The sequence below is a fragment of the Hippopotamus amphibius genome, chromosome 11 (genome assembly GCF_030028045.1).
Source record: "Hippopotamus amphibius kiboko isolate mHipAmp2 chromosome 11, mHipAmp2.hap2, whole genome shotgun sequence".
NCBI classification, from domain to species: Eukaryota; Metazoa; Chordata; class Mammalia; order Artiodactyla; family Hippopotamidae; genus Hippopotamus; species Hippopotamus amphibius.
The window spans coordinates 100,163,189-100,172,137 of record NC_080196.1 but is presented as its reverse complement, the minus strand read 5'-3'; the positions used below and the strand labels follow the sequence as shown (position 1 = coordinate 100,172,137).

General features: G+C 40.5%; 1 pseudogene; it reads left to right on the top strand.

Moving 5' to 3' along the window:
• The first annotated feature begins 257 nt into the window (after nucleotides 1–257).
• On the top strand, nucleotides 258–1,307 carry LOC130830937 (ATP synthase mitochondrial F1 complex assembly factor 1-like; annotated as a pseudogene).
• Nucleotides 1,308–8,949: the final 7,642 nt, after the last annotated feature.

The following is an 8,949-nucleotide window of genomic DNA, read 5'->3' as shown; positions in this document are numbered from 1 at the left end:
ATTATGGACATGATAAATCATAACTGAGATCTCAGCTCTGACATTCACTGAGTGATTGCCCCTGAAATGTACTGGACCTTTCTGTGTCTCAGTTTCTTATCCATAAAACAAGGACTCTAAATGATATTTATATCACAGGGTCACTGAGAGAGCCTGACAAATTTTAAAAAATGTAATGTGCTTAGAATAACGCATTGGAACACTAATTGTTATGAAAGGGCTGTTGTTGGTAGGGATGGTATCGTTATGCTATCACTATGTTCATTAAGAACAGTCCCAAGGAGGCCGCCGCGCCCGGAGAGAAGGGGGAGGAGGCGGGGGTGGCCATGGCTGGGGGGGTGGCGGCGGCGGGGGGCGTAGGCCCGGCCGTCCTGCAGGTGGCCGGCCCCTATCGCGGCCTGTGCGCGGTGCGCAGCCGCGCGCTGGGCCTGGGGCTCGTGTCACCCGCGCAGCTGCGCGTGTTCCCGGTGCGCCGTGGCTCGGGCCGGCCCGCGGGGGGCGCCGACAGCAGCGGGGTCGGGAAGGAGCTCGAGGCCAACCCCTTCTACGACCGCCACCGCGACAAGAGCCAGCAGCTGCGCGGGTCTGACCCAGCTGCTGTTGAGTCCCGACTGGAGAAGCGCAGGGAGTTTCGGAAGCAGCCAGTGGGGCGCGCCAAGCAAGGTGACTTTATCAAATGTGTGGAACAGCGGACACACACATTGGGGAAACAGCCTATGAGCAGAGGATTCCCTAAGGACAAGACTCTCAGTTCGATCTTTAACGTTGAGATGGTGAAAGAGAAAACTGCAGAAGAAATAAAACAGATTTGGCAGCATTATTTTGCAGCGAAAGATACAGCCTACGCAGTTATTCCTAAAGAGAAGTTTGATTTGATCCGGGACCGGGCTCAGTCTTGTCCAATATTTCTGCGTGCACTACCATGAAGGGAAGGTTATGAGTTTTTTGTCGGCCAATGGACAGGGACTGAACTCCACTTCACTGCACTTATCACTATTCAGACCACAGGGAAGCTGCAGCCAGCCAGCCAGCTGATTTTATATCACTATCCTGTACTTAAGGAAGAAAAGGGCATAGAGCTGATGACAGCAGAAATGGAGTCCACATTTCTGAATGTTGCTGAGGTACAGTGTATTGCCAACCAAGTTCAGCTCTTCTATGCCACTGATCAGAAAGAGACCTACGGGTTAGTGGAGGCCTTTAACGTCAGACTAAATGAGTTCAAATATATGTCTGTCATCGCTGAATTGGAGCAAAGCAGACTTGGAGCAGAACTGAAATGTTCTCAGAACCAGAATAAGAGTTAGAGCTGTAAGGCTGGCTTACAGATTCTGCTCAGCCCTGGATAGTCCTGAGCCTACTCACCCTTGAACTCCTGGGAGCTCAGCATCTATATTATGAACAGTCTCTAAGGAGTTGCCCTGTATGCTTATTGCAAGAAGTGACATGGAGGTGAGCCCTGTTACTTAATATGCAGGAGCAAAAGTACCCAAACAGTCTGGTAATTATCTCCCAGCGTACTGGGGGTTTCCTTTTTAAGTGTTTGAGGTCATAACCAGAGACACCCAAGGACCCACAAGATGGTTGACTTGATTTCACACACTGTAGTAGTATATTTGTTTTCTGGCCATTTTGACTGCATAGCTCCCAAATGATGAGTTCCTCATCTTTATAAACTGTGACAGGATTATAAGCTTGAAGACCTGCTGTAGTTAGATGTGGGCTTTACATACTCTTCCCACTTGGCTGGCCAAAGGTGTAACCCAGATATCCTGTTAGACTCTAGAATAACCAGATATTGCCATCAGGATTAAGACTCCATCTAGATGTCCCCAGAGTTGCCTTTAGTGTAGCTGGTTTGAAGTATCAATAGATTTCAGGTTTAAACACAGGGTACAGTGCCTGCCACTTGTATACTTTTAAACCATAGTTTGTGGCACCTGCCTCTCTAACTCTGCCTGTTGGAAGCTGTGTATTTGGAGGGGCTGAATCAGTGCAGTATAAATAAATCAACACTTTTGTAAAGAGAGGATTAAAAAAAAAAAAGAACAATACCAAAATGCATCAGTGATGCGTGTGAAAAATTTGCCAGCCTAATGACAAAACATCCAAGTTGCTGATTCCAAAATCTCCCTGCACTGTACATGCTGTCGTGTTAATCCGACTTCAGCCAGAGGCTTAATTGTTTTGAGGAGTTCTTTTCTTCAGTGAGTCAGAGTGTTTTCAAAATTTATAGCATCTGAAGAACTGGTATGTTTCTTCTTCTGTGATAATGGGACTTAGACAATAGTGTTCCCATTTCTTCAGAAACAAATTTGAAGTTCAATGCAGCAGTCATATGAAATTTATGGCTGCCATGAGGGATCTTATTTCTACCCTCAGTCTGATTCTGTATTTCTGGCTATATTTTAGTATATGTGTTCTTGTGTATGCTCCCTTAAATACTTTGTGGAAGAAGGACATTATTAATAAATAATACCAAAATAACTTTCTTTTTGTCCTTAGCTAAAACACCCCTTGTTACCTATGGGAATAACTTGAATCTGTGGATGGTCATTGTTGCAAATCTCTCTGCAAGGTGTTTTGTATTACACCTTTTTTCCAGTCTTTGCAGAACCTGTGATCTATGTTTTAACCAAAGATTCAATGAATGGAGGAGCAGTAGAGGATAAAAACAGAGATAAGAGAAACAAAAGTTTGAATCATTAAAATGCTGCAAAATTACTTCCTAATTCTATGAGTCTATTGTTCCTGTTATTCATGTTGAAACAAAGTATGAAGTAAGCAAAGGCATCCCAAAGTAAGAAATAAAGACTTTCTTTTAGACTTTCAAAAAAAAAAAAAAAAAAAAAACCAACCCAGTATAGCATATTTAAATTCTGTTGGAGAGAGTAAAACTGTGTGTAAACTTCCTCCTTCACCATTTCCAAGTAATCATGCCTGCAAAAAAGATATGACCTCATGGGTCTTTGGGGACTGACCCCTTCACCAGCTTCTAAGCACCCACGATGGTTCCCCAGTGCAGGAGTGGGACAAGATGGCGGCCGCATGCTCGGGGTGACTTCATCCCTGCTATAACCCACCCAAAATAACAACAATAAAAATATGATTAAATTTATATTAAAAATGGAATTTTATATCTCTAAGTCCTGTTACTACCTTCAAAGCCCATACATACAACAACCCTGGTTTTGTTACCCTACCTTATCTCCCCTTCAAAGTTATCTAAATGTGAAGAGTTCTGAAGCAGCCTAAGTTCCCAAGGGAGTATTATTACAAAGCGCACACTTGTACATACACACGCTTGATGGAAATGTCCTCTGATGTTCAACCTCTGAAGCAATTTCCAGGTCACTCAGCTTGAACTTGCAGGAGCAGAGGTACGAAAATTATTATACAAGTCGAGATCAGCAGGAAATTATTGATTGGTTTGCATATGAAAGGCATGCTCTGGGTTTAGCCCTTTGCTATCTCCAAGAATTGGCTACTGACAGGCGGAGCAGACTCTCCCCAGTCAGGGAGGCCACAAATGCCAGAATCTCAAGAATAGAAAGTATCGTTAATATAATTGGCCCTGTGATGAATGGATGCTAAACAGACAAATACAAAATCTAAGGACACACAGTTGAAATAATCTATCACTATATCTGTGTTTGTATCAACAGCTATATCTCTACCCAAATATTAACAGTAGCTGTCTGTGAATGTGGGATTAAGGGTGATTATTTCAAACAGCTAACATTCATTGACTACTATAATTTTATTGGTAATCTAATTACACTGTCCCTTCCTAACAACCATATTTGATATAATTTGCATTTGCATATAATATTGTTATATTTATTATAATTTAACATTATTTACTGTTAAATAATATTTAACATTATTTGACTGTTATTATTTGCATTTTAATGGGGAAATTAAGGCTGAGAGAGGTGAAGTGACTTTCTCAGAGTCACACAGATAGTGAAGGTGACTCTAAACGAAGCCAGCCAGATTCCAGAGTATTTTGTTCACTAACAAATAACATAGTTTTCTGAATTGTACATTCGAACATGTGTTATTCTTATGAATAAAAGGAAACAATTTTATGTACAAACATGTATGAATACATAAATCATATATATAAACACATTATGGATACACAAATATCTCTACATATATGTATGCAAATGTATATAATAATGCATACATGTGTGCACAGACATTAAATTAATATCTTGAGACCAAAGTTCTCAGAAAACAAAGATTCTATGTGGGCACTAGAATATGATATAAAGATAAAACAGATTCTGTTCTTACTTTTCCTTATTTGCTTTCCTAATGTGTGTGTGTGAGAGAGCGAGCAAGTTATTTTAAATAGCTATACGTGTGTGTTTTGAAGGTATTTAAAGACATTTTCAAACCCATTTATGTACAATATTTTTAATAACAGACAAAGAAACAGAGCAGTGTTGGATCAGTGATAACCTCCTTCTTTCTATGATCAGACACAAGGCAAACAGAGTGCTATTTAAACTGAGTTTCAACTATCTCCTGCATTACAGAATCAAAGAAAAGGCATTTACTTGTTGGAGTAGCTTGCAGATGTTAAAAAAAAAAATCAAGCATATATTCACTTCCTAAGCAAACGAGAAGAAAGCGCCAAGAAAAGCCCATTTTGTGCAATGTTGTTCTGATATAATATTCAAGCTATTTGAAATAATGTTGTCCCCATTTCCTTCAGAATGGCATTTTAGCAGCACTGAAAACCAGAAGTACTTTCTTTGGAATGACTACACTGAGAAAAGAAGAGGAAAAGTATGCTTTGAAAAATTGGAATTCAGATATCAGGAAGAGGCTTGACATTTGGTAAGAGAACAGACTTTTCTCTAGTTCTTAAAGTATCTGAAGCTTCCAATTTGAGTTAATGTCAAACCCAACAATGGGAAATTCAGCAATACCAGAAGGAGTCCCTTCATCAACTAACGTGGGCAGTTTCCAGTTTACATTCAGGAAGACAGGAATCACAAACATAGGATTAAGTCCACTGAATTTTTTTGCCTGCTGGATTGTATTTGACTTTTTGTCCCAACCTCCCCTCTGCAGCATTCCAGCCTTCACTTGACTGCCTTCTCAAAAAAAAAAAAAAAAAGAAATATATTCTAAAAAACTGTTAGTTCCCTCATCCAGTTTTCTACATGGCTTGTTAACTCAAATATTAAAATAGTTTTTTATAGATTTGGTGTGGTAAAGCCCATTCTGATTAATGAGAGTCAGGTGAATAGTAATATATGAGTGTACAGTATTTGAACCTCTAATATAGGGACAATATTATAGTACCTTGGAATAAATGTGCTAAATAAACCAAAATACTGAAAAGTTAAAAGCTACTGCTGATGTTTATTTTGGTTGATTATTGTGCTAGAAGCTTAATACGTATGACTCCTTTAAAGCTAACAAAATCCTGTATGGCATTTCTTATGTACATTTAAAGATGAAGAAACTGAGACTGAGAGGGATAAATACCTCCCCCCAAAGCTTTCATAATTGACAAGTCAGGGATTGAAATGTAGTAGTTCTCTGCAAGAATGCTGGATAAAAAAGATCTTGGTGGATACAAAAGGACCATTTTCTAACTGTATAATGCTAAGCAAGTTATTTACCTTCTATTACTCCATTTCATCATCTGTAAAATGAGGGAAGTGATAGTATTTACTTCCCAGGTTTTGTAAGAATTAAATGTGTTAATTTGTGTAAAGTGGTTAGCAGTTGACTGGCACAGAAAGAATTCCTATTATATGAGAGCTCTTCTTACCAGCCTTTGTAATCTATAACATTAACCACAGGATCAAATCGTCAGGGAAACTATACGGGATTTAGAAAGTGAAGGATATAAAAAGACTACTGTAAGACAGGCAGCATGAACAGCAATGACTATTACACAGAAAGCAGTTGGCTATTTTTTCACTCTAGCCAGCTGTAGAGAAAAGTGAAATCCAGAGACTAGAATATTTGACGGACCTGAAAACTTTGGTTCTATTGCTAAACACACCACACTATCTTTTATAGACACCTGTTTAGAACATCCACCAGCCTCAAATTTAAAGTTTTGGTGGAAAAATGAGTAAGAGAAGTATAGGCTAAGATGCCCTCTGCAAGGGCCAATGGATTTGCTGATGTTTCATGGATTCCTCAATGGATGACAGAAGAAAACAGAAGACTTTTATCCATAGTATGTTTTCCATCTACTCCATCAAAAAGGAGGTTCTCCAGGTGTCAAGGAAAATTGTACCAGATGGAGTTAAACAGACAAGAAGACTGTAATCAAGACAACTGCAATGAGTCAAGACAATTTCAATAGGGGAGTGAGACTGAACTTAACTCTGCTGAAACAAAAGGCAGGAGGGATTTTAAATGCTGAGGTAAGCTAACGGGAAAGTACTGAAGGATGTAAGTTAATGCAGAAGCCATCTGTGTTTGCAAATTGCCACTTATCAAAGTTAGGCTCCTCCCCCCCTGCAGGGACTGGGAGATGGGGATTCTATCTTTCCTGGTGATTACCTGTTATAGAGATGGCTCCCAGGTCTTTGAGAAAGGCATTGCTTGACTGTTAAACTGGCAAGAGTCTGGGAGAATATTTTCATAAAATTTATGTCCGTATTATATTGCCCTTCCATATAGAAAAAAAGTACAGATTTATGCATCTACATTTCCAAGGAATGTCTCTATGAAACCATAACTCCATCTATTAGTTTTATCCCATGTAAAGCAATAAATGCAGTTTGAGTATGTGGTCTCTGAGAAAAATGGAAGATGAATTTCAATACTAGATTTACCATTCTGCCGAGACCAGCTTGGCGACTCGAGGTGAGTGACAGGTGCCACAAGCTTGAAGAAGACACACACACAGACTGAAGAGAAAAGTGGGACCGGGGGGCTCAAGACCTCTCCGATCAAGAGCCCTGCTGACTCATCCTGGGTTGCTTTTATTGAGTTCGTGGGCTAACATTCTCAGGTTACACTCATAAACAATCAAAGGCCTCACATGACTGAGGCAATTATCTTTGTTTGCTTTCTGGGTCTGAGTTGAGCAGGTGTGGATTTGAGCTGGGCGTGGAGAGCAAAACAGCCCTGGGGGCAGGAGACCTCTCTCAGATATTGGGGGTCTGTGCCCCACCCCTGTTGGCCCCTCTGCGACTGTGCCTGTCTTAGGTTGTTCCTCCCTTGAGGAATCTTACCCGTCTCTGGCTAACCAGTCATCCTCCAGGGCCAAACAGGGTGATATAAGGAAGGCTCTATGCACCACCCCTGTTGGCACCTCTGCGGCTGTGCCTGTCTTAGGTTGTTCCTCCCCTGAGGAATCTTACCCGTCTCCGGCTAACCAGCCATCCTTCAGGGCCAAACAGGGTGATATGAGGTGTGCAGTGAGAAAGGGGCTGCGCCCCTAGAGACGGCCAACCCTCTGCCTATGCCCCCATAGTCTCCACGGCCTGCACCCTCAGCTCCTCCACTGCTCAAGCAGGACATTCTGAATCCCATCGCTCGGCCCACATACTTTAACATTTTCAAGGTTTCAGAAAGGTTCCCGAATGTCTTCCCACACCATTCATTAACTGCGTGGCCTTAACCAAGCTATCTACCCAATCTGTGCTTCACTTAATCTATAATTTATGGATAATATCACAACCTATTCACAGGGTTACTGTGACAACACTTGGCACATAGAGAACACTAAATTAATGCTAGCAACTATTCCTCCCAAAAGTTCCAAAGCGAAGAAAATTAAGCTGATAAATGGTTAATGATTTTCTATGGAATTGCCACCACATTTCTGAATAAATATCTGATTTAATGGCCAAGTGCAGAAGGTGTGTTGTAAACTAGGAAATGTACAGCAATCTTATTCTTTAAAGTATTCCGTCAGTAATAGAAGCAATGCTATACTCAGAAGGGTTAAAGAGGATGGGGTGGGGCAGGGAGAGAGAAAGGGAAGGAGAAAGAGAGAGAGACTGAGAACGCATAGCACATGAGAGAAAGAGATAAGACAAAAGGCACCTTTGACATTACCCTTTGTAGATGACCAGTACTGGGACAGCTTTGGAGGCCACTCTGCTCTGATGCTCAGATTAAATAACACAAAATAACAGGCAGCGCAGTCACTCTCTGCATTTGTGTGTAATTTTAGTTGGTTTCCTTGCAAAAAATTGCTTTATTTGTACTCTAGGAAGATTAGACTTTGACAAAGAGAGAGAAAAGTTTAGTAGTCATATAAAAACTATTTCTGAATTTATTTAACTGGCAACAGCATGGTTTTAAGACCCTAAAATCTTTGCTGCTTTTACTACAGAAAAAAAGTTATTCCCACCTTAGATCATTAATTATTGTGAACATATTGGTTTTGTTTCACCAGAAATAAAGTAATGCTTTTAAAAGATGACGAATAGTTCCTAGAGGAAAACATAGGCAGAACACTCTATGACATACATCAAAGCAACATCCTTTTTGACCCACCTCCTAGAATCAGGGAAATAAAATCAAGAACAAACAAATGGGATCTCATGGAACTTAAAAGCTTTTGCACAGCGAAAGAAACCATAAACAAGACGAGAAGACAACCCTCAGAATGGGAAAAAATTGCCTATGAAACAACAGACAAAGGATTAACCTCCAAAATATACAAGTAGCTCATGAAGCTTAATACCAAAAAAGCAAATAACCCAATCCACAAATGGGCAGAAGACCTACATAGACATTTCTCCAAAGAAGACATACAGATGGCCAACAAACACATGAAAAGATGCTCAACATCACTCATCATCAGAGAAATGCAAGTCAAAGCCACAATGAGGTATCACCTCACACCAATCAGAATGGCCATCATCACAAAATCTGGAAACCACAAATGTTGGAGAGGGTGTGGAGAAAAGGGAACTCTCCTGTACTGTTGGTGGGAATGTAAGCTGGTAC